This window comes from Hemitrygon akajei, chromosome 9 (assembly GCF_048418815.1).
Source record: "Hemitrygon akajei chromosome 9, sHemAka1.3, whole genome shotgun sequence".
Taxonomy (NCBI): Eukaryota; Metazoa; Chordata; class Chondrichthyes; order Myliobatiformes; family Dasyatidae; genus Hemitrygon; species Hemitrygon akajei.
Genome location: NC_133132.1, coordinates 126,203,024 through 126,229,992, shown reverse-complemented (window position 1 = coordinate 126,229,992; position 26,969 = coordinate 126,203,024). Strand labels below are relative to the sequence as shown.

The window sequence follows — 26,969 nt, the reverse complement described above, 5'->3', positions numbered from 1 at the left end:
GGTGCAATGAAACTCCCTGGATGAAGCCCGTAGGATAAACAGGTTGAATACTGCACCAAGTGCAAAGCGATATAATAGTGCAAACTGAGGCAGAGCAACAGTAAATGTTAAAGAGATAACAACAGAAGAGGTAGAATTAAGGTTTTAAGCATGCGGCAGCATCACTGGGAAGGAAGTTAAATGTTCAGAACTCTGACAACAGTGGAAAAGATGTTCTTGAGTTTTGCTGTTTGCTCTTTTCAAGCTCCTGTATCTTTTCCCAGAAGGGAGAAGAGAAAAAAGGAATTGCCAGGGTGGCAGACATCCTTGGTAATACTGTTAGCTTTCCTGTTACAAAAATCTCATTTACAGCTTCACCTATCTGTACAAAATAAGCACATAACTTAACTGGGCAGAAAATATCAAGCCACACACACATGAGAAAACATCTCAAGATCTTTACTCATCATACGTGGTCCTAAACATCAAACTGGTTGATCTTCTGTAATAACCTTCAAAATGCCTTCATGCTGTAGAAGCTTTTCCAGTGAAGTCTCTGCTTGGTGTCTCCATGTGTTTTCTCTAAGGGGTCGAAGAGCAGAAATAAATTATATTGACCTAGAGAACAAAACAATTCATGTAAATTCCAATTGCAAAGCACCCTGACACTCATTCCTTTTCACACATCCACCAGAAATTCATCTTACGGCCAAAACAATTCCATCCACTTGTACCTCAGCAATCTGCGTGCATTGAATCTGAATGTTCCCTCTACAATCAGTCTGCTTTCAAATGCATTAAATAAATAAATGAACAATAAAGGTTACACCAACAATGACCTTTGAAGAATGCAATACTCCATCAATTCAATGGCTCTTTTGTCACCTCATCTGCATATTACATTGAAGTATTTGTTTTACTGGTTTAAACAAAAGATTATAATGAACTTAATCCAGCAACATCAATAACAAAAGCAGCTCATTAACTATACAACAATTTAGACTAATTAACCTTGTGTTTCCTTTTCTGATAGGTTTACAATTGTGCTTGCTGGGCCTACTATTCTACAGTGTCTCCCATTGTGAGTGCCAACATATTACTCCTTTTCAATTGGTGAATCACTGATGGTCACAAAGAGCAACAAGCACTCCAGAGTTTTTCCAATGGCACACTTGGGGGTAGCTGATTGTGAGGCACATGATTTTGGAGCATAGTAGGGCGGGGGTTATAGTGATGGGAGACTTCTTGGCATAATATGGGACATTGGAAAAAATGTTGAATTTCCCCATGGGGATGAATAAAGTATCTATCTATCTATCTATCTATCTATCTATCTATCTATCTATCTATCTATCTATCTATCTATCTATCTATCTATCTAATATAGAAAGATGGAATGCAGTCTCCCAGGTTTCCTGTTTTACCTAAATTGTGCAGCTGCCATTAAAGCCTCCAGACCTGTACCAATGCAGGTACAGTCTGAGTGGCTACAGTCTGCTTCCCCGATGGCAACAACTTGGTCATGTTTAAAAAACAGCCAGTTAATAAGAGGTAGCACCTCTACCACCTAAGGCCATAGATCTTGCATGGCATGTTTTGTCACTTGCAGAATGTCTTTGATTGCCTTGAAATTTCACTCAGGCATAAGAAGAAGGGTAGTCTTGATCTGTCCATCATTGGAGCCAGCTGATGGCCTGTGTAATACCAACAGCAGTTGACACAGGGGGATCCCTTTACTTCCTCACTTTGAAGGCAGTGCAGAGGAGGTTCACTATGTTGATTCTAGAGATGACGGGCTTAGTTTATATGCTTGGGACTATACATTGTTGAAATTCAGAAGAATGAGAGGGGTTTTATCAGAAGATATAAAATTATGAAAGGGATAGATAAGGCAAAAATGCTGTTTCCATGTGTAGGTGAGACTAGAACTAGGGAAAATAACCTCAATTTTCAGTAGAGTGGGATTTAGGATGAAGTTGATGAGGTCTTCTTTCCCAGAGAGTGGAATTCTCTACCTAAAGAAGCAGTAGAGTTTAACTCATTAAATGCTTTTAAAAGGTATTAGATGTTATATCTCAAAGACCCAGTATGTACACACCTCCAGCAAGTGTTACAGTCCCTGTAATTCAACATACCACAGGCTCTCTCTCTCTCCCTAATAAGGGAAAACAAAGTGGCTCCATTTCACAGCGAGAGGGGAGACATATTAAACATCTTGCTGATTTACAATGTTAAAAGTCCGTGGCATCGCTTTTTCCGAGCTCTGTGCCCAAAGAACTCGGGTCTCTGGGCACACAGACAGAGATCTTCCGTCTCCCACAACACACCGATTTCTGGCAGAGGCACCGACTGCAAGTCCGCCTGCCTCCAGAGCTACGAAATCTCGAAACTCCGAAGGCGAGCTAATCTTCCAGGCCACGTCCCTGGTATATCGAATAATGGCCAGTCGTCAGACCCTGAGAGCGGGTCCCATTCCCGCAAAGAACCAAAGTCAGCGTGTAACTCCAGGTCAGGGTCTTCAAAAGAACCCTGAAAAGGAAGACTAGAGACATTAAAGATAGAAATAGAGCTGTTTATGATGATACAAGCAAAGGAGTTGCCGTTAGGTGCCATTATCACCGTTCTGATATGTTTGTGTAAGATGCAATGTAAGACTTCCATTTGTAAGATGCAATTGTAAGACAAGATAAACAAACATAAATGACACAAGGACGAGTAAATTAGAACAAAAACTACAGAGTGAATTGTGTGTTAACTATGACCAGAATGGTCATAGCTTTGCTATATTGAGGTTGTAATTAAGGCTGTGTGGTTTGGTTCAAGAACTAAATGGTTGAAAGGAAGTAGTTGTTCTTGATCTGATGTTGTAGGACTTAGTTGTGGAGAATAAAATAGCCTCTGGAGAAATGAATGTCCATACTTATGAACTCAGGTCTTATTGGTGTGATTCATGTGGTTGAAGAAAGAATACAAGAGGTAGAGTTTAAAGTCTCCAGTCATTATTCTTGACAGGTCTTCTAATGTTGCAAGATTTCTTGTGAGACTGTTTTCACATCAGGGTAACATCCTGCAGTGGACCTCACTGGCCACTTCTGTCACTTGCAGTCCATTTGCATTCCGATACTCTCCTGGAATGGCAGGTGTATGCTTCCTATTCTCCACCTCATGCTCCGTGTAGATCACACTGTGCAAAGCACTTCCTCATCTGCAGACACACCCTTGCATTCATTGGGATTTATGTAAAATCACACAGAGTACACATACATCCTGTAGTTTTATGGTTTATCGAGAAGGTTTTTGAGGGCTGGAACACTGTAATCAATGAGTGAAGGTTGAGAACACCACACACTGGGGTGTGTTGAATTGCTTCCCAAGTGTTGCTTGGAGGTTTAGGTGATCAACTTGGTAAATTAATCTGCATTACCAAATCTTCCCAGGAGAAACCAACCGGTGCCAACCAGCTAGTGGGAGTATTCAAGAACATTTTTAATTTCTCACTGCAACTGGCGGAAGCTCCCTCTTGCTTCAAAAAAGCAACAATTATACCAGTGTCTAAGAAGAATAAAGTGAGCTGCCTTAATATCTATCGCCCGGTAGCACTCACATCGACAGTGATGAAATGCTTTGAGAGGTTGGTCATGACTAGACTGAACTCCTGCCTTAGCAAGGACCTGGACCCATTGCAATTTGCCTATTGCCACAATAGGTCATCAGCAGACATAATCTCAATGGCTCTCCACATGGTTTTAGTCCACCTGAACAACACAAACACCTATGTCAGGATGCTGTTCATCAACTATAACTCGGTATTTAATACCATCATTCCCACAATCTTGATTGAGAAGTTGTGGAACCTGGGCCTCTGTACCTCCCTCTGCAATTGGATTCTCGATTAGCTAACTAGAAGACCACAATCTGTGTGGATTGGTGATCACTGACGATCAACACTTGCGCACCTCAGGGGTGTGTGCCTAGCCCACTGCTCTACTCTCTATATACACACAACTGTGTGGCTAGGCATAGCTCAAATACCATCTATAAATTTGTTGATGATAAAACCATTGTTGGTAGAATCTCAGGTGGAGACGAGAGGGCGAACAGGAGTGAGATATGCCAACTAGTGGAGTGGTGCTGCAGCAACAACCTGGCACTCAACATCAGCAAGACGAAAGAGCTAATTGTGGACTTCAGGAAGGGTAAAATGAAGAAACACATACCAGTCCTCATAGAGGGATCAGGATTGGAGAGAATGAGCAGTTTCAAGTTCCTGGGTGTCAAGATCTCTGAGGATCTAACCTGGTCCCAACATATCGATGTAGTTATAAAGAAGGCAAGACTGTGGCTATACTTCATTAGGAGTTTGAAGAGATTTGGCATGTCACCAAATACACTCAATAACTTCTATAAATATACCATGGAGAGCATTCTGACTGGCTGCATCACAGTCTGGTATAATGAGGGGCTACTGCACAGGACCAAAAGAGCTGCAGAGGGTTGTAAATCTAGTTGGCTCCATCTTGGGAACTAGCCTACAAAGTACCCAGGACATCTTCAGGGAGTGGTATCTCAGAAAGGCAGCATCCATTATTAAGGACCTCCAGCACCCAGGGCATGCCCTTTACTCACTGTTACCATCAGGTAGGAGATATAGAAGCCCGAAGGCACACACTCAGCGATTCAGGAACAATTTCTTCCCCTCTGCCATCTGATTCCTAAATGGACATTGAATCCTTGGACTCTTTAAAATATACACTATTTCTGTGTTTTGCATGTTTTTCAATCTATTTAATATATGCCTAACACAATTGATTGATTGATTGATTTCTCTTCTATATTACGTATTGCATTGAACTGCTGTGCTAAGTTAACAAATTTCACAACACATGCCAATGATAATAAACCTGATTTCTTTTTGCAACTTGTGGGATTAAAAACTGTAATTGGCATTGATTTTAATGTAGTGTTAAGTCCTTCCTTTTAGGAGTCCTGATTAAAACCAATTGTGTGGCTTATATGAGATGCCAAAATGTACTAAACTTCCTAAGACTGACTTAAAATTATTATCTGGTATAATTATACTTTAAAAACTATATGTTCAACAAGAAAATGTATTATCATTCCTTCATTATCATGGGGTCTAAATCCTGATAGTTCCTATCTAACAGCACTGTCGAAACCCCTTCACCAGATGGTTTTTGGAAGTGGCTTGGAACCATCTTCCTAAAACAAATTTTGGACATGCAATTAATTCCAGCTTTGCTAATGACCCTCTCAATCCTTAAAAGAAAGCAAAAGCGATGTATTAAATATTAAGCAGAACTATGGAATTTATAATTTTAATGTTAAAAAATGACACACTATGTTGTCAGTGATTATTATTTTGTGTTATTGGAGTCACTCAGCTATGAGGGAGGGGCAGGCCAGGCAAATTTGTTTGGTGTATATTTTGGCACAACAATGAAATTTTATAATTTAAAATAAACATCATTTTAATGCAATTATAGCTTTGAAATAATAAAATGATGATAAAAAATAAATGATAATTTAAAAGGAATGTAATTTGAAACTGCGAGAATAATAATCCTGATAAAATAAATACCAATGTTAGCATTTCCTCATCCAAATGTCCATGAGTCAGTGTGAAACTTTAAAAAAAATAAACAGCTTCTCAAATCAAGTGAACAAAACACACAGGATAAAAGCCTAACATGTGTTGTTGACTCATGTTAAAAAACCCTGTGTTGATATAAATATTTTTTGGAAGTGCAAAGTAAAGATTTAAAATATTGATCAGTTTGAATCCATCTATTACTGCATTTGAAATATACCTTCTTATGGAATCACCTCAAGTAATCAAACACCCCCAAAGGAAAAAAATTGCAATGAATTTAGAACTGGTTTCCTATTAAGACAATAGTGAAACCAGTTCTAAAGTTAATGAAATTCTGAATTTTAGATAAATAAATTAATTAAGTTTATTGTGAGTTATTTCCTCGAATACTCTGCTCTTCTTCAGAATTACATTTGCTATGGGGGACTGATTGTGGCTGTGGACCCTTAGAACAATCATTTCACTGTTTCCATCCTGTGGTCTTGCAGTCGAGAGTTTTTCCAAGAGACTCTGTGCTTGGAGGCTCTAATCTGCCATAGATAGCCATGCTTGTCCAAACAAAAGGAGATTTAACCTGAATGGTAAACCTAAAATAATCAATGCAAGAGCTTGCCACTTATATTTTTCTAAAGGCACTTTGTCTACAGAAATTACCTTTGATGTATGTGCACAAAAGAAGGAAGTACTGCATGACTTTGAACATTGTAATGGAGACATCATCATTTCAAACAATTTACCACTAACATTTTTTGAGTAGTAATACAATGCCTCTTTGAGTTCAGCTAGTGACATTAATGAGCAAAGGATAGGAAAGAAAATTTTCTTCACAACAAAAGATTTCATTATCTATAATGATGCAAATGCATCACAGCATTTGTTGTTGCCACTAACTACATTTTTGTCATTTCATCATGAAGCTTACATTTGAAAACAGTTAACATTAAATTGTGCCACAGAAGTGTGAATTACACTTTCAAATCACCTTTTACTTATCCAATGTTTTGAATATGAGTGACCGTTTTGTTTGGTGTTGTGCACTACTGCAGAGTCTGAACAAGACGACTGATAAAAACACAATGGATTCTGCAGATGCTGGAAATGCAGAGCAACACACACACAATGCTGGAGGAACTCAGCAGGTCAGGGAGCATCCATGGAAATGAATAAACAATCAACGTTTCTTTAATATTGGTAAAGAAGGGGGAAGACATTGGAATAACAACATGGGAGAGGAGAAGGAGGACTATCTAGAAGTCACATGGGTGGGAAAAGTATAGGGCTGGAGAAGAAGGAATCTGATCAGAGAGGAAAGTGAACTATGGGAGAAAGGGAAGAGGAGGGGCACCAGAGAGAGATGATAGGCAGGTGAGGAAAAGAGTTAAAAATCTAGAGTGGTGAATAGAAGAAGAGGAAACCTGAAGGAGAAATTGATGTTCACACCATCAGGATGGAGGCACCCCAGACTCTCCACCCTGAGAGTAGCCTCATCGTGGCAAAAGAGGAGGGCATAGAATGTGGGAATGGGAACGGGGATAGGAATTAAAATGGAAGGCCACCGGGAAATTCTGCTCTTGACCGATGGAGTGGAGGCACTCGACAAAGCTGACCCCCAATTTACACTGGCATCACCAATGCAAAGGAGGCCATATCGGGAGCACCATATACAGTAGATTACCACCAACAGATTTGCAGCTGAAGTGTTGCCTCACCTTGAAGGACAGTCTGAGGCCCTGAGTGGAGGTGAGTGAGGAGACAGGGAGAGGGTACGTGTAGCATTTCGGTGACTTGCAGGGGTATGTGCCAGGAGGAAGATTAGTGGGGAGGGATAAATGGACAAGAGAATCATAGAGGGAGTGATCCCTGCAGAAAGCGGAGATTTGGGGAGAGGTAAATATGTGTTTGATGGCCAGATTCCATTGAAGATAACAGAAGCCGTTGAAAATGCTATGTTAAATGTGAAAGCTCACGGAGTGGCAGGTGAGAACAAGAGGCAATGGGAAGATGGGGAGAGCCGGATTTCGGGGAAATGGAGAAGATGTGAGTGATGGAGCATCAATGGTGGAGGAAGGGAAAGCCCATTATTTGAAGAAAGAGGATATCTCTGATGTCCTGGAAAGAGAAGCCTCATGCTGAACAAATGCAGTGGAGATAAAGGAATTGCAAAAATGAGTACTATCTTTACAGGATGGGAAGAGGTGTTGTCAAAATAGCCGGGGACAATCGGTAGATTGATGAAAGATGTCAGTGGACATTTTATCTGCAGAGATGGAGACAGAGCTCAAGAAAAAATGCCAGATACGGACCAAGTGAATTTAAGGGCAGGATGGAAGTTGGAGGCAAAATTGATGAAATTGAGGAGCACAGCATGGGTGCATGAAGCGGCACTGATGCTGTCATCAGTGTAGCACAGGAAGAGTTAGGAAGCATTATGATGGAAGGCTTGGAACATAGACTGTGCTGTGTAGCTAATAAAAAGGCAGGCATAGCTGGGGCCCATGCTTATGCCCATGGCTACCCTTTGAGGCTAGATAAAGAGGGAGGAGTGAACGAGAAATTGTTGAGCGTGAGGACTTGACAGGGAAGGGATGGTAGAGGGTCTTTTGTTGAAAAAGAATCAGAGAGCTTTAAGGCCTTCTTGATGGGGGATAGAAGTGGACATCTATGGTGAAAATGAGGTGGTCAGGGTCAGGGAACTGAAAGTCATTGAGGAGACTGAAGTGTCACGGAAGAGTCTGAACCAAAAGAATAGAATGGATTCGAGGTTTACAGACATGAGTTCAGTGGGCCAAGAGCAGGCAGAGACAGTGAGCCTACCTGGACAGCCAGGTTGGTAGATATTAGGTAGGGGGTAGAAATGAACAGTGCAAGGTAAAGGAACAATGAGATTGGTGGCAGCGGATGGGAATTCTCCAGAGTTGATGAAGTTAGTGATGGCATTGGAGAGAAATTTCTGATGATCTGAAGTGGGGTTCCTCTCAAGGACAATAGGAAGAGGTGTCTGAGAGATGTAGCCTGGCCTCAGCAAGTAATAGGCAATCTGCCACACTACAACAGCACCCCTTTTGTCTGTAGCTTTGATGGGAGGGTTGGGATTTGGTGTGGAGAGAGTCGTGGGGCAGTGCATTCAGAGGGGGTAAGGTTCGAAGAAGAGTGAGGAGTGCTGAAATTGAGCCGGCTGATGTCTTGTCAGCAACTAGAAATGAAAATATCCAGAGCAGGCAAAGGATCAGAGCGGGGTGTCCAAAAAGAGGAGAAAAATGACCAATGTTCTTTTTGCCTGTTGCATGGCATTAAAAGATACTTTGCTGTGGAAAATAAGCTGAGCATTCCAGCCTATTATCATAGCCAATTAATATCCTGGGACATATTACTATCATGAATATTTTGGCATTTATATTAAATAGGCCATCATTAATGCAAATATCTAATCAGCCAATCAGGTGGCAGCAGTTCAATGCATGAAAGCATGTAGATATGATCAAGAGGTTCAATTATTGTTCTGACTAAACAACAATTTAAACGCCGGTCCAGATTGACTGAAAAGGCCAAGCATCGGGACTGGTGGCAAGGGTCGAGCTGATCTTGCTCGCTGTCCTGCCTTGTTCATTCCTCTCTTCGGCAGCTGTCAACTCTGGAAGTTTTGCGGTACTTCTGCCCCACTAATAGGATGAACTGAGATGGGTAATATGAGTTGGCTTGGGCCTGCTCTGGCTGCTCTGGGACTCAATTTGGTTCAGAATACTGTTGTTTGCTTCTATTGCTTGCATGATATGTGTGTTTTTCCCCTCTTTTATGGTCCTTTTTAATTGGATTCTTCAGGTTTCTTGCTTTGTAGCTGCCTGTAAGTAAACAAATCTCATGGTGTATAATTTATACATTCTTTGATAATAAGTGTACTTGAATCTTGAATTTTGGAAAAATAAGCTTTTTCTTGTCTTCACCTCAGATGAAAGGAGTAAGAAAAAACAATAATTATAATGGGACAGATAAAATCTGATTGAAAGCAGAATGTTTGATTGAAATTTTGTTGATGAGTTTTGTTTGCTGTTGGATGCATTCAATAAATTACACATTGAGCCAGATAATGTTGCAGTGGCCCACTTCAGTGTAGAAGTTGTTTATTAGCCTTACTCATACAACGTTCATCTTAAGGATTTTCTGTACTGTAACTTGCTAGAAGGGTAAGTTGTCTGAGGGGAAAAAACATCATATCTGGGTTAAGAAGCCCTACTTTTCTGTGGCATTTATACTAGGCGATGGATCTACAAATCCGACAACTTCTGAAAAATTACGTGAAAACAAAAGGCTCAAAGAGTAGAATAACTTACAACTTCTAAATCCATGGGAGCTATATCTCAAGTCGAGTTTATTGACATATCCTTTTGTATTTTTACCCACTGACTTAACTCTATATATTGTTTCACATGTTCTTTGTGCCCTTTTCACGATTAATTTTCTAATCAATCTTTGCATCATCACTGAATCTTTACTCAGGTCTTTCATCTAAGCTGTTAATATAGTTTGTATGTAAATAGCCAAGGCCTAACCCCACACCCCACTTTTTAAAGTTTGTCATTGTGAAAATGGCCCATTTTCCTTTGTTTGCCATCTGATAAGTAGTCCCTGATAGCATTTTATCCTCAATCCCACAGGCTCTTTTCATGTGTACATTATTGAATACCTTTCTGCCATATAAATACACTATATTTGCTGGTAGCTCATTATCTGTATTATCGAACTATTGATTGTAACAGAAATGAACAATGTAAACTTGGAACCATCAATGTCATCGTGATGGTGTTCAGTTCACTGGCCACAAAGACCTGAACTCAAACAGAGATTTTAAGCCTGATCTGATACAGGTATCTATGGGTACCCTCACTACTCGGAGCTTAGACTATATCCACATACTCTTCGAAGACTAATTTACTTCCCTGTCTAGTATCTGCAGTGAGACTAGCTGACAATATCCACTATTTGAGTGGTGAATATCCCCTCCCTACCAAGGAGGAGATACTTAGAGCCTACAATGTAGTTTAAACAGTTTATTCTATTTTTCATGATACAATTTTAAATTTAGACAAATAGTTCCTAACACACATTTAAAACTCACAGAAGATTTCTGATTAATTCACAGAGGACTTTGAAATTAGAGAGGGAAAAAATAAAATCTAATGTGCCGGTATTTCAGTGGAATAAAGGAAATTGCAATGGCGTGAGAGGGGAACTGGCTGAAGTTGATTGGAAAGGGATATTTGCAGGAAGGACAGAAGAGCTGGAGTTTTTACAAAAGATGAGAGAAGTGCAAGATAGGTATATTCCAAATAAGAAAAAATTTTCAAAGTGAAGAAGGACACTACCGTGGCTGACAAGTGAAGTCAGAGCTAAAGTAAAAGCAAAAGAGAGGGCATACAAGGAAACCAGAGCTAGTGGGAAGATAGAGGATTGGGGAGATTTTAAAACTTGCAGAAGAAAACTAAAAAGGTCATTCGGAAGGAAAAGATGAATCATGAGAGGAAGCTGGTGACTAATATCAAAGAAGATACTAAAAGCTTTTCTAAGTATATAAGGGGTAAAAGAGAGTCGAGGGTAGATAAAGGACCTATACAAAATGACACTGGAGATATTGTAATGAGAGATGCAGAGATGGCAGAGGAACTGAATGCGTATTTTGCATCAGTCTTCACAGTGGAAGATGTCTGCAGTATACTGGACATACAAGAGTGTCACGGAAGTGAGGCTTGTGCAGTGAAAATTACAAATGAGAAAGTGCTTAGGAAGCTTAATGGTCTGAGGGTGGATAAATCTCCTGGACCCGATGGAATGCACCCTTGGGTTCTGAAGGAAGTAGCTGGAGAGTTTGCGGAGGTGTTAATGATGATCTTTCAAGAATCAATAAATTCTGGCATTGTACCGGGTGACTGGAAAATTGCAAATGTTGTTTTGCTATTTAAGAAGTGTGGGAGGCAGCAGAAAGGAAACTATAGACCTGTTAGCCTGACATCAGTGGCTGGGAAGTTGTTGGAACCGATTGTTAGGGATGAGATTATTGCGTACCTGGAGGTACATGACAAGATAGGCCAAAGCCAGCATGGTTTCCTGAAAGGAAAATCCTGCCTGACAAACCTACTGCAATTGTTTGAGGAAATTACAAGCAGGGTAGACAAAAGAGATGGTGTAGACGTGGTGTACTTGGATTTTCCGAAGGCCTTTTACAAGGTGCCGCACATGAGGCTGCTTAGCAATATAAGAGCCCATGGAATTACAGGGAAGTTACTAGCGTGGATGGAGCATTGATTGGTCAGCAGAAAACAGAGAGTGGGAATAAAGGGATCCTACTCTGGCTGGCTACCGGTTACCAGTGGAGTTCCACAGGGGTCGGTGGTGGGACCGTTACTTTTTATGATGTATGTCAATGATTTGGACTATGGTATTAAGGGATTTGTTGCTGAATTTGACGATGGTACAAAGATAGATGGAGGAGCGGGTAGTGTTGAGGAAACAGAGAGCCTGCAGAGAGACTTAGATAGTTTAGGGGAATGGACAAAGAAGTGGCAAATGAAATACAATGTTGGAAAGTGAATGGTCATGTACTTTGGTGGAAGAAATAAACAGGCAGACTATTATTTAGACAGGGAGAGAATTCAAAATGCAGAGATGCAAAGAGACTTGGGAGTCTTTGTGCAAGATACCCTAAAGGTTAACCTCCAGGTTGAGTCGGTTGTGAAGCAGGTGAATGCAATGTTGGCATTTATTTCTAGAAATATAGAATATAAGAGCAGGGATGTGATGTTGAGGCTCTATAAGGCACTCATGAGACTACACTTGGAGTGTATTGTGTGCAGTTTTGGGCTCCTTATTTTAGAAAGGATATACTGACATTGGAGAGGGTTCAGAGAAGGTTCACGAGAATGTTCCAGGAATGAGAGGGTTACCATATGAGGAACATCTGGCAGCTCTTGGGCTGTATTCCATGGAATTCAGGAGAATGAGGGGGATCTCATAGAAACATTCCAAAAGTTAAAAGGCCTGAACAGATTAGATATGGTAAAGTTATTTCCTATGGTAGGGGATTCAATGACACGAGGGCACGACTTCAGGATTGAAGGACATCCTTTTAGAACTGAGATGTGGAGAAATTACTTTAGTCAGGGGTGGTAAATCTGTGGAATTTGTTGCCACGAGCGGCTGTGGAGGCCAAGTCATTGGATCTATTTAAGGCAGAGATAGTTAGGTTCTTGATTAGCCAGGGCATCAAAGGGAATGGGGTAAAAGCAGGGGGGTGGGGATGACTGGATGAAGTGGGTCAGCCCATGATTAAATGGCGGAGTGGACTCAGTGGGCCGAATGGCCTACTTCTGCTCCTATATTTTATGGTCTTATGGTCTTATTAATGAAAGATTTCTGAATTCCAAAAGATTTACAAACTACAAAGGAAAGTGCAATTCTTACAAACTAAAAAGCATGCCAACAATTTGCAGTCAAATGAATTGTCTGTTGCAGAAACTGAAGGTTGACGAACAAGTTCTAGTTCTTCTTTCTGTCATTCCTATTGATCCTCAATACCTTCTACCATTCATATTGTTTTGCTGTTAGTTGACCTTATTTGCATATGATGTTTTCAGATACCTTTGCTGAGACAAAGTAATTCATGCAAGTGGTCCAAAATATTCTGGGGACAGAGACCCCAGACACCTGGAGTTAATGCTGTGAGGATTGGCTCTCTGAGTTTACAAATATCCCAATTATTGATACATGTGACCATATTTGATGTGCTGAATGATAAAGTAAGTTTGGCTGGGACTTTCCTTGATTTCTATCACAATAATGCATGAGACTTAGTTGCCTGGTTTGATGTAGGCAGTGCTGTCTGTTTACAGAACTCTCCCTTTAACTTCAGACTTTAACTGCTTGCAACTTGCATTAAGAACAGAAGACGTTCTTGTTTATATCAAGAAGATAAACAAGGAATAGTGGTTAGAAGTTTAATTAGGTAAAAAAAAAACAATGATCCTTTGGAAAGGTCATGCTGCTGTACTAGAAAGCTGAGGTTAGCAAAACGCATCTTGTGCCCTGGAAAGTGAAATATACCAAAATTGCCTAACTAGCTCAATACAAGTTGTTTCCATTCCAAAAATGCACCTAAGGTTATGACACAAAATAACTTTTCCAATTTGGCTAATTGTTTAATATGTCTAATCATAATCTGAGGACTCAAATTTGTCAGAATGCATTTATTCTCACTTGCTTATATTGCTTGCATGATTGGGGCCCCTGCACATTGGGGCTTGGTCTTTGCATGGGTTTCTTGCTTTGTGGCTGCCTTTAAGCAGACAAATCTCAAGGTTGTATAAGTTATATATTCTTTGATAATAAATGTTACTTTGAATCTTTGAATCTTGAGGAGATACTTAAATCAAATGCCCACTCTATTTTACTCCTATGAGTTTTGTACTCTAACATTTTCTATTATCTTAATAGTGAAGTTTTTAATGCAGACATATAGGAAGCTAATAATATTAATCCATTTTCATTGAATTTAATATTTTTATCAATTATCCTTGTCTTCTAAATAGTAAGTGTTAGTACTTGTTCATTTATTTAATAGTATCTTTGAGAAATTTGGCACATATGTTTTAATGTCATTTCATTATTTCAAAATAAATTGTAAAGAAATATTATTCACAGGTTTTGGATTAAAAATTATAGTATGGCACACTTCCCATGCAAAGAAATATCTGCACTCTTTTACACTGGCAGCAACTTTGTACTGTGTTGTGCATTTTTCTGAAATCACTTGAAGTCTGGTATGGTTTGATCGATAGCTCTGACTAAACATCAAGGGATGAAAAGTTTAAGATGAGTGACTCCATGTTTTATTAAACACATTAAGCACTGTGATAGCCGCAATATAATAGACACCCAGATGGGTTTATGTGGATTTGGGCTGTGATGCTGTCCTCCTCAAAACTCAGAGAGACTGCATGGAAGAGGTTGATGGTTTGCTTCCATCTAGTTATGACACCCTTTCTAAGTCTTCTCCCCTCTGATATTTCATATGTAATTATTGGTGGTAGACTAGGTTCTTGCAATCTGGTATACTCTGGGTGCCACAGGAATGTAGGTTTGATGGACAGATGGTGCTGACCCATCCATCGAGCCTACTTTCCAACCACCTGCCTTTTCCCCATAACCCTTGATTCTCCTAATGTGCAACAATATATCTGAATGTGTCTTAAACATCATTAATGAGGCAGCCTCTTCTGTTTTCCTGGCAGTGAAATCCACAGTCGCTACTCTGGGAAAAGCAGTTTCTCATCATCTCCATTCTAAATCTACTCCCCCATATCTTAAGGCTTTGACTCCTAGTTCTAGTCACACCTACCAGTGGAAACAACTTTTCTACCTCTTTCTTATCTATTCCTTTTATAATTTTGTATCTTTCTATAAGATCCCCTCTCATTCTTCTGATATAGCCACTGGCAACTCAATTGCCCCTCATAGGCTAACCCCCTCATCAACCTGGTAAACCTCGATCTGCATTTCTTCCAAATCCAGTATACCTTTCCACAAGGAAAGAGGCAACAATTTGACCAGGTACCATCTCACCAGTACCCTGTACAGTTGTAGCATAACACCCTTGCTCTTAAATTCAAACCCACTAGCGATGAAATCCAATGTTCCATTTGCCTTCTTGATAGCCCGTCTTGTTGCACCTGCAAACCAGCCTCTTGTGATTCATCCCAAGTACATCAAAATCCTTCTGTACATCTTACACCTTTAAATAATAAACTGATCTTCTGTTATTCCTTCTAAAGTCGATGACCTCTTATTTACCAATGGAGAACAACATCCATTACATCCACCTCATCTGGTCCCATTTAGAAAATTATATCTCATATGCCTGGTTGTTATTCATCAACCTCAGCTTGGCATTTAACATGATCATTACTCAGAAGCTGGTGGCTAAACTGTCCTTGATGGGACTCAACTCCCCTCTTTGTAACCGGATCGTGTACTATCTGACAGATGGACACCAGTCAATCCGATTTGGCAGTAACATCTCAAGCTCCATCGCATTGAGCACTGGTGACCCCTTGGGTTGTGTGTGCTCAGCCTACTGCTGTGCCCATTTCTGGCCCACGTCTGCTCTGCTAGATCCAGCTCAAACAGTGTCATCAAGTTCACTGACGATACATCAGTGGGTGGCGTCATCAACAAACATGATGAGTTGGCATACGGAGAGGAGGTGGAGAGGCTTGTCAGATGGTACGAGAACAACAACATCAACTTCAGGAAGCACAGGTCTAGCACTCTCCATTGCACATCAATGGCCCTGCTGCAGAGAGAGTGAAGAACACAAAGTGTACACATAATGAACAATCTAACCTGGATTTACAACACCTCCTCATTAGTCAGAAAGGCACAGTAGCGTCTACATTTTCTGAGGAGATTGAGGCGTGCAAGGCTTCTGCCCCAGTTCTAACTTCTTTCTACAGGAGCATTATTGAGAGTATCCTGTCTGGCTGCATCACTGTAAGGTACAGGAGCTGCAAGGCATCAAACTGTAAGACCCTACAGACGGTAGTGAAAACCACTGACAGGCTCACAGGGGTCTCCCTCCTCCCTATTTGTGACACTTACCGGGAGCATTGTATATGAAGGGCCTGAAGCATTGTTGAGGATCCCCACCACCCACCCCTCAATCTCTTTGACCCACTACCATCAGGAAGGAACCGTCAGGTTTGGTAACATCTTCTCTCAGGTTGTGAGACAAATGAATATCCTGCGGCCACCGAGGCCTCATCGCTAGGACAGCGAGCTGTTTACCTGTGCTGCACACCACGTGCACTTTGAATTGTATTTTATTAACTTATTTGTGGTAATTTGTTAAATGTGCCATGTGTGATATATGATTTGTGAGTGCGCTGTGGTCCGGAGGAACATTGTTTCACTTGGTCGAATATAGGTACAGTCAGATGACAATAAACTTGAACTTTAACTTGATCTTCCGGACCGTGCTCATTCACTTAACCTATCTATTTTGAGATATAGCTTGGAATAGGCCTCCCTGGACTTCTGAGCCACTCCACCCAGTAACCCCTGACGTCCTCAATTTAACTCTAACCTAAGTGCAGGACAATTTACAATGATTAATTAACCTACCTGTTATGCCTTTGGACTGCCGGAGATAATTGCAGGACCCAGAGAAAACCCACGCATTCCATGGGAAAGACGTACACAGACTCCTCAAAGTGGAAGCTAGGACTGAACTCTGAACTCTGACACCCTGAGCTGTAATAGAGACACACTAACCACTACGTTACCATGGCTCTTCTGGTCTATATCTAGATCTCAGAAAGGCAGTGTCCGTGTCTCAGAAAGGCAGCGTCCATTTATTAAGGACCTTCCAGCACCTAGAGCATGCCTTTTTCTCACTGTTACCATCAGATAGGAGGTACAGAAGCCTGAAGCCACACAATCAGCGATTCAGGAACAGCTTCTTCCCCTTTGCCATCCGATTCCTAAATGGAAATTGAATCTTTGGACACTACCTCACTTTTTTAAAATATACAGTATTTCTGTTTTTTCCACATTTTTAAAAAATCTATTCAGTATATGTATACTGTAATTGATTTACTTGTTTATTATTATTATTATTATTATTATTATTATTATTATTTTTACTTTTTTTCTCTGCTAGATTATGTATTGCATTGAACTGTTGCTGCTAAGTTAACAAATTTCACGTCACATGCCGGTGATAATAAACCTGATTCTGATTCTGATAACTCTCTGCAACCTCTACACAATTTGCTTTTCAGCTCAATTTGGTGTCATCAGCAAACTTAGGTATGCTACCCTCAGTCCTCTCTTCTAAATTGTTAATGTATATTGTGAACAATTGTGGGTCCAACACTGACAACTGTGGCACTCTGTACACAACTGACTGCCAGACAGAGAAGCATCAACTTATCCCAACTCTCTGCCTTCTATTGGTTAATCAATCTTATATCCATGCTAATACATTACCCCTAACTCCATGCATCCTTATCTTATGGATTTGGCTTTTATGCGACATCTTATCAAATGCCCTCTGGAAATCCAAGTATACATCATCTACATGTTCTCTATTCATTGTGCTCATTATATCCTCAAATTACTCCAGTATGTTTGTCAAATAGGACCTGCCCTGCAAGAAGCCATGCTGTGTCAGTCTGTTGGAACCATTTCTATCCAGATGTCATGATAGCTTCAAACTTTTTTCGGACTACTAGCTGGTCTATAGTTACCTGCCTTTTGCCTAGATACTTTTTAAACAGTGACATAAGATTCACAGTCTTCCAATCTCTCTGGGCTTGCCTGGAGTCTAGGTAATTGTTAAATTATCACAAGTGCCTCCACTATAACTTCTGCTATTTCTTTCAGAACTCTGGCTTGCATTCGATCAGGTCCAGGGAACTTGTCTAACATTAGGCCCACTAGTTCCCTCATCATGACATTTTTAGAGATGGTGTTTATAGTGAGGTCTTTACTACCCAATCCTCTTTGCCGTGTTTAGTGTGTCCACCACCTTGAAGGCCAACACATATTTGTCAGTCAAGGCTTCGGCCTTTTCCACATTACCCAATATTAATTTGCCTTTCTCATCTTCCAAGGGATTTACATTCACATTAACTACCCTATTCTGTATTTCAATAGGTAGGTACATTTAATGTCAGAGGAATGTATGCAATATAGATCCTGAAATTCTTTTTCTTCACAAACATTCATGAAAACAAAGGAGTGCCCCAAAGAATGAATGACAGTTAAATGCTAGAACCTCAAAGCTCCCTCAACTCCCCCCTCCCACGCATAAGCAGCGGCAAAACAACGACCCCCACCCCCACCAGCAGAAAGTATCTGCACCTCACCGAACACTCAAGTGTGCAGCAAAGCAGCAAAAAAGACACAGACTTACGGTAGCCCAAAGACTACTCATTCACCCAGTAATTCGACATACCACAGGCTCTCTCTCTCCCTAATAAGGGAAAAAGTGATTTCACAGTGAAAGGGGAGACATAACAAAACAACTCACAGATTTATGGTGTTGTGTTGTGTTGCTTTTTCCAAGCTCTGTGCCCAAAGAACTTGGGTCTCTGGGCACACAGCCAGCAGCCAGCTCACTGCTTTTCACCTTACCTGTACTCCCATGACACATCAGGCGACAGCACCGGCCTTGAATCCGCTCACCTCCAGAGCCACGAAAATCCGTCACCCTGAAGGCGTACTAGTCTTCCAGGCCGCGTCCTCGGCATGTCTGTAATGGACATGAAATCATACCCCTTTGTACTGACTTGTGCCACAAGTTCATTGCCATTTCCTCAAATACTACAGGCATTTGATAAAGAGCCCTAACACGCATTATCCTTTTAAAACCTAAGAACCTTTGTGTTCTTTGTGTCTGTATTCCACTCTGACTTTTCTGTTCCCTAATTTTTGCCTTTGGTCTCTATATTGCTTCCCTGTGTCTTTTTGCTTGGATCCCCTGTCTTATTAGTTTAAACCCTCCCCAGCAACAATATTGCTTCTGATTTTACTTTTAACTCCAGTTTCCTGCCTTTTCTCCCTATCATTTAATGCCATCAACAAAAATTTATCTGGCTCTGTCTTGAAAGCTCTAGTGAATGAAATGACAATAGGGTTTTGGAGGACCTGACAGCTGGTCCCATTTCTGCAAAGTCAGCATGTAACTCCAGGTCAGGGTCTTCAAAAGAACTTTGAAAGGGGAAAAAACAAGATAGAAATAGAGCTGTTTCCGAAGATGCAAGCAAAGGAGTCGCTGTTAGGTGCCATCATCCTCTTAAACTCTGCTATGTTATATAATTATCAAAGCTTTGACTGTCTGGTTTTATATTTTGTGCTAGTTTACTTTCATAATGAATAAAAGTGAATCTCAGGGTTGTATAAGGTGACATACATGTACTTTGATCATAAATGCATCTATAAAGAAGGCAAGACAATGGCTATATTCCATTAGGAATTTGAGGAGATTTGGTTTGTCACTTAAAACACTTGAAAACTTCTATAGATGTACTGTGGAGAGCAGTCTGACAGGCTGCATCACTGTCTGGTATTGGGGGCTACTGCACAGGATTGAAAGAAGCTACAGAAAGTTGTAAAATTAGTTAGCTCCATCTTGGGTTCTGGCCTCCGTAATGTCCAAGAAGCTTGTTGCCTCAGCACCTGAGTGATGCTTCAGAACAGTGGTGTCCATCATTAAGGAGTCCCATCACCAGGACATGCCCTCTTCTCATTGCTACCATCAGGAGGGAGGTACAGAAGATTGAATTCTTTTCCTAATCTTTCAGTGTTTCATTATTCTTGGTGATCCTGTATGCTTTGATGCCTTCCTTTATTTTCTTAGTTTTGCAAGGCTGCCTCTCCCCACCCTTTCTGTCCTTGCTTTTAACTAGAATATACTTTTGCAGAGCACAGTGAAAAATCTCTTTGAATGTCATCCACCATTCCTCAGCTGTCCCACCAGCTTATGTTCCCAGTCTATGGCAATCAGCTCCTCCCTTATCCTGTGTGGTCTCCCTTGTTTCGGCAGGGGACACGGGGTTTTAGACCAAATTATTGCATCTTCCATTTGCACGAGAAATTCAGTAAAACTGTGATCAGTCTTTCCAACAGGATCCCTAACTACAAGATCACTATCTTTACCTATCTAAAATGCCATTTTTTTCTTGCTGGTTCACTGACATGCTGTTCTATGAAGACTGCCTCCACCCAATCTATGTGCAAAGTTAAAGTCCCCCGGACAACTGCTGTTCTATTTTTCGATGCATCAAATGCTTCTTGGTTTATTAGCTGTACACTGTAATGTTATTATTCGGTGGGCTACATTCAACTCCCATCAGTAATTTTATTTCTCTTCACTATTCCTACCCTCTACCCAGATTGACTCTCAGCATTCCGCTCCCTAGATCTCATATTGTTTCTTACTACTGCCCTGATCTCATCTTTAATTAATAACACTACTCCACATCGCTTACCTTGCTGCCTGTCCTTGCGTGTGGGTACTTAATTCCAGATCGTTTCTACCCTGGGCCACATTTCTGTAATGGACATGAAATCATACCCCTTTGTACTGATTTGTGCCACAAGTTCATTGCCATTTCCTCAAATACTACAGGCATTTGATAAAGAGCCCTAACACGCATTATCCTTTTAAAACCTAAGAACCTTTGTGTTCTTTGTGTCTGTATTCCACTCTGACTTTTCTGTTCCCTAATTTTTGCCTTTGGTCTCTATATTGCTTCCCTGTATCTTTTTGCTTGGATCCCCTGTCTTATTAGTTTAAACCCTCCCCAGCAACAATATTGCTTCTGATTTTACTTTTAACTCCAGTTTCCTGCCTTTTCTCCCTATCACTTAATGCCATCAACAAGAATTTATCTGGCTCTGTCTTGAAAGCTCTAGTGAATGAAATGACAATAGGCTTTTGGAGGAGAAAATTTGAAATAACTGTGCAAAAGTGCTTTCTTTCTGATTTTATGCCTAGACGTTTTAAATTTAAAATGATCAACTACTTATTCCTGATTTCCCTGCCTGGGCAAATCTAGTCGTCCATCCGTTTCACATAAACTATTTGATCAGATCATGTCAGTTTTAAAATCTCAAAGGAACACAAGCTCTTTTGTTGTGCCCACACGCCACATCGAAGCGGTACTCCAGATTCAAGAGGGATGATTAAGATTAGAAACACTACTCTGATCTCTTGGTATCAACTGGTGTGAGCTAGTGTAGTTTTAGCAACGTCCAAAGGCAGTTAACATAACAGATTTCACAGACTAAAAATTGGTCTATTAATGACTATTGCTCATATGTAAATTGTGAATTAAAATCTGCTTGCCTGGATTAATTAGGACCAGTGATCATTTCTAGGTGACATTGCACACTTTGGGAAGTCTGATCACCTGACTGTATGTCTACTCCCTGAGTATAGGCAGAGACTGAAGACTGCAGCACCAGTAGTGAGGACCAAGAAGGTTTGGACAAGGGAGGCACAGGAGCACTTACAGGACTGCTTTGAATCCGTGGACTGGACTGTTTTCAGGGATTCATCTTCGAATCTGGATGAGTATGCTGCAGTTGTTACCGACTTCATTAAAACCTGTGTGGATGAGTGTGTGCCTATGAAAACTTGTTGTACATTCCCAAACCAAAAGTCATGAATGAACCAGCAGGTTCATCGTCTGCAGAAGGCTAAATCTGTGCATTTGAGTCTGGTGACCCAGATCCGTACAGGAAAACCTGGGATGACTTGCGGAGGGCAATTTAAAGAGCAAAGAAACAATTCCAAGTGAGCTTGGAGGTGACATTGGATGCATGTTTACTCCGGCAGGGTTTGCAGGACATTACTTCCTACAAAGTGAAACCCAATAGCATGAATGGCAGTGATGCTTCACTACCAGATAAGCTCAGTGCTTTCTATGCTTGTTTGAAAGTGAGAATATAACTACAGCTGTGCAGATCCTTGCTGCATCTGGTGACCTTGTGATCTCTGTCTGGGAGGCTGTCTCTACGGAGGGTGAACCCTTGTAAGGTGGCAGGCCCCAATGAAGTACCTGGTAAGGCTCTGAAAACTTCTGCCAACCAGCTGGTGGAAGTATTCAAAGACATTTTCAACTTCTCACTGCTATGGTCGGAAGTTCACACCTGCTTGAAAAAGGCACCAATTATACCAGTGTCCAAAAAGAGCAGTGTGAGCTGCCTTAATGACTCTCATCCAGCAGCACTCGCCTATGCTCTCTCCTGAACACTCACATAAAAGCTAGAAGCATTTTGCTCCAATGCTGAGAAGAGATATTGTTACTTTTGTCACAGTTTCTGTGCTCCACACCATAGAAATGGCATCATTGACAATATATTTCCTGATCACCATATTTTCATGTAAACTACACCAGAGCTGCACAATGCAATCTCTGCCCCCTCAGTCAACCTGCACCTCGGAATGACATGGCACACTGTAGATTAACCATGCTTACCCCAGTCTCCAATGTTTTATCTCATCACCATGACAAGTTGTCTAAAACTACCGTACTACATGACTTTATAAGAGAGGAATAAGCCACTTCCAAATGATCATTGTGACAATGACATAGCAGGTCCAACCATTGAAGACATCCCTTAACATGATCCATACAGGTCTGCTTCACACATAGTGCAACTGGAACTATTTCTAATACAGTTTTTTCCAATTTCACAAACTTACTCAGGGACATTTTTTAACACAAAAAAGAGTGAAAACCAAATTGTAGGCACTTACGTTTTTAATGTGATGAAGCTCCTACCTTTGCTAAAGCAATTCCTGATTTATGTCATTTTAAATTACATGAACCCTAAATTTAAATGCAGGCATGAGCAAGCCATTGGGTAATTTAATCTTTACTGGCACAGGAAGCTATTAAAGTTCTACCAAGACAGCAGGATCTGAGTAGAGAGAACAGAAGTCTCCAAGCAATTTTATTTAACTGCTTAATCCTCCCACACACTGACACAAAGTCGACAAAGGGAACTAAATTACCCAGCTCCACTTTGATAGATTTACCCATTGTCAACAGGCCAGCAACTAATTCCCTAATATTCTTGTTTATCACTGGCTGGAACACAGGTCTGCACTAAGCCATGTTTTTGGAGTAAATCTGCCAAACTTAAATGAAGCATGCCATGATTAAAGGAATAAAATGAAGATGATGGGGGCGGGGTGACGGAGGTGGATGCATGGGGGTGTGTGGAACAAGGAGCCCAATGCATTGCTTTCAATCCCAGTCTAAAATAAATGGTGGAATGTCATGTGCTCTGAGTGCACAAGAGGATGTTCTGTGAAGACAAAAAGCAGACTTCCAAATACTAAACAACTTCAATTAGATTAACAAACTAGGATCTTGCATGGACTAAAATCTGGTTCAAATTATCAAGCCTTGCAGCAACAATTCTGAACTAAATTTGAGTAGAAAATTTTATTGTATTTGGTGCATTGAATCAGGGTGAAGAGCCATCAATTTGATCTGAAACAAAGGCACAAATTTGGATTAGTTTCCATTCATAGAAAGTGCAGTTACATCAATTCAGATTTATTTTATTCATATACATTTTCTTATCATATATACATTGAAACATAAGGTGAAATTAGTAATTTGTGTTAACAACCATCTTAACCTAAGGATGTGCCGGAGGCAGCCCACAAATGTTGCCACACATTCTGGTGCCAACATAGTAAGCCTTCTCAGGCTTTGACATTTTACTTTGGCTCCAGTTTTGTTAGACCCAGTGAGTGCTGTATTGTACACTGTCATGGTCCAACACTATAGTGTTGTTGCGGGACAGAATTGAAACAGGTACTAATGTAATGACACAGAGGCAGTCTTTCGATGCAACATTTCGATGCAATCATGAAGGAGGCACACCGGTTAGGAATTTGAGGAGATTTGCTATGTCACCAAAGACTCTTGCAAATTTATATAATTGTACAGCAGAGAGCATACTGACTGGTTGCATCCAATGGAGACTCTAGTTTAAAGGATCGCAAGTAACTGCTGATCTTTGCCGACTCAGCCAGCTCTGCCATGAACACAACTCTCCCCGCCATTGAGGACATCCTCGAGAGGTGGTGTCTCAAGAAGGAGGCATCCATCAGTAAGGACCCCCACCATCCAGCACATAGCCACTTCTCATCGTCACCATCAGGGAAGAGATACAGGAGCCAGAAGGCCCACACTCAATGAGTTAGGAACAGCTTCTTCCCCTCTGCTATCAGGTTTCTGAATGGTCCATGAACCATTATTCATGTTTACTTCATTGTTCCATGTTCTATGCACTATTTTAATTTTGATGTTTAAAGTAATTTTCGTGTCTTTGCACTGTGCCACTGTCATGAAACAATAAATCATATAATTCAGACAGGATAAACCTGATTCTAATTCTGATTCTTGGTCTAAGATGCTCCAGGCCATACTGATAATGAAAAATTCAAAAATTCAAAGTTCAAAGTAAGTTTTTTATCAAAGTACACATACATCACCATTTTTCAACCCTGAGATTCATTGTTTTGCAGGAATACACAATAATTCCAAAAACATAATAGAATAGATGAAAGATCGCACCAACAGGGTGGACAACCAGTGTTCAAATGACAACAAACTGTGCAATTACAAAATAAACAGAAATCCAGAAATAATAATAATAATAATAATAATAATAATAATAATAATAATAATAATAATAATAATAATAATAATAATACTAGAACCATGGGTGGCCAGCAGCAGCACCGCTATGGACTGGAGAAGACAGCACTAGCCTTCAGCACAGGAGACGGAGTTGGAGAACTCTTTGGAGGGTGAGCTGCTGATCCACATGAACTTGGAGGAAAGGTGAGGAACCGGGGCTCAGTTTTGGGCTCTGTGGAATGGTCTGGGATGCTAGGAGGTAAAGTGTGGGTAGAGAACATACACTGATGTAAAATCAGCTTTGCCCACACCTCCGTCCTGGTCCAAAAAAAATTCCTGACACATCTATACCTACATTGAGCAGTGCTCTGGTCAGCGTCTGTTCTCCATGTTAGGGGTGGTTGAAAATAAAACCTGATTGTAGGTACAAAAAGCAATACTCATTCGCTTTAGAAACAGAGAGGTGTCTATGGAACAGAATGATATGGCCACTACCTGTAGATCACCAGGATATGCCTGGAGCTGGCACAGGGCATGACAGTAACCGATCCGCTGGAGGGGCACTGCTGAATAGGTGGGCAGGCACCGGGAGACCCAAAAAAGATACTGCCAACATCCAAAGTAGCCCACGGACACCACAGGCGACAACTGCTGTAAGTCTTTCTCAGAGGAGAAGTCCACTTTCAACTGAGACCACTCAAGCAGTTAAGAGAAGAAAGACACAGGAAATGGTCATTAGAAGCAAACACATTCATAATGCATGTATATTATCGTATAATGGAACTTTTTGACTGACATGAGGGTACAGAATCTTTATGTTCCTGTTCGGTTGAAAGGAAAGGTTAAAGGTTTGAAAGCGCCATGGTTTTCAAGGGATATTAGAAACTTGGTTCGAAAAAAGAGGGATGTCTACAATAGATATAGGCAGCATGGAGTAAAGGAATTGCTCGAGGAATATAAAGAATGTAAAAGGAAACTTAAGAAAGAGATTAGAAAAGCTAAAAGAAGTTACGAGTTTGGTTTGGCAAATAAGGTGGAAGTAAATCCGAAAGGCTTCTACAGTTATATTAAAAGCAAGAGGATAGTGAGGGATAAAATTGGTCCCTTAGAGAATCAGGGTGGTCAGCTATGTGTGGAGCCGAGGGAGATGGGAGAGATTTTGAACGATTTCTTCTCTTCAGTATTCACTAAGGAGAAGGATATTGAATGGTGTAAGGTGTGGGAAACAAGTAAGGAAGTTATGGAACCTATGACAATTAAAGAGGTGGAAGTACTGGCGCTTTTAAGAAATTTAAAAGTGGATAAATCTCCGGGTCCTGACCGGATATTCCCCAGGACCTTGAGGGAAGTTTGTGTAGAGATAGCAGGAGCTCTGACGGAGATCTTTCAGATGTCATTAGAAACAGGGATTGTGCCGGAGGATTGGCGTATTGCTCATGTGGTTCCATTGTTTAAAAAGGGTTCTAGAAGTAAGCCTGGCAATTATAGACCTGTCAGTTTGACATCAGTGGTGGGTAAATTAATGGAAAGTATTCTTAGAGATAGTATTTATAATTATCTGGATAGACAGGATCTGATTAGGAGTAGCCAGCATGGATTTGTGCGTGGAAGGTCATGTTTGACAAACCTTATTGAATTTTTTGAAGTAGTTACGAGGAATGTTGACGAGGGTAAGGCAGTGGATGTAGTCTATATGGACTTCAGCAAGGCCTTTGACAAAGTTCCACATGGAAGGTTAGTTAAGAAGGTTCAGTCGTTAGGTATTAATGCTGGAGTAATAAAATGGATTCAACAGTGGCTAGATGGGAGATGCCAGAGAGTAGTGGTGGATAATTGTTTATCGGGATGGAGGCCGGTGACTAGCGGGGTGCCTCAGGGATCTGTTTTGGGCCCAATGTTGTTTGTAATATACATAAATGATCTGGATGATGGGGTGGTAAATTGGATTAGTAAGTATGCTGATGATACTAAGGTAGGAGGTGTTGTGGATAATGAGGTGGGTTTTCAAAGCTTGCAGGGAGATTTATGCCGGTTAGAAGAATGGGCTGAACGTTGGCAGATGGAGTTTAATGCTGAGAAGTGTGAGGTTCTACATTTTGGCAGGAATAATCCAAATAGAACATACAGGGTAAATGGTAGGGCATTGAGGAATGCAGTGGAAC

General features: G+C 40.8%; 1 long non-coding RNA gene across 1 annotated transcript; it reads right to left on the bottom strand.

The window, feature by feature from the left end:
- Nucleotides 1-450: 450 nt before the first annotated feature.
- LOC140732817 (uncharacterized) lies at nucleotides 451-23,048 on the bottom strand. The gene is made up of 3 exons (XR_012100149.1): nucleotides 22,905-23,048; nucleotides 18,773-18,890; nucleotides 451-561 (listed from the first exon to the last, which is right to left on the bottom strand). It is a non-coding gene; the product is annotated as an uncharacterized lncRNA (long non-coding RNA).
- Nucleotides 23,049-26,969: the final 3,921 nt, after the last annotated feature.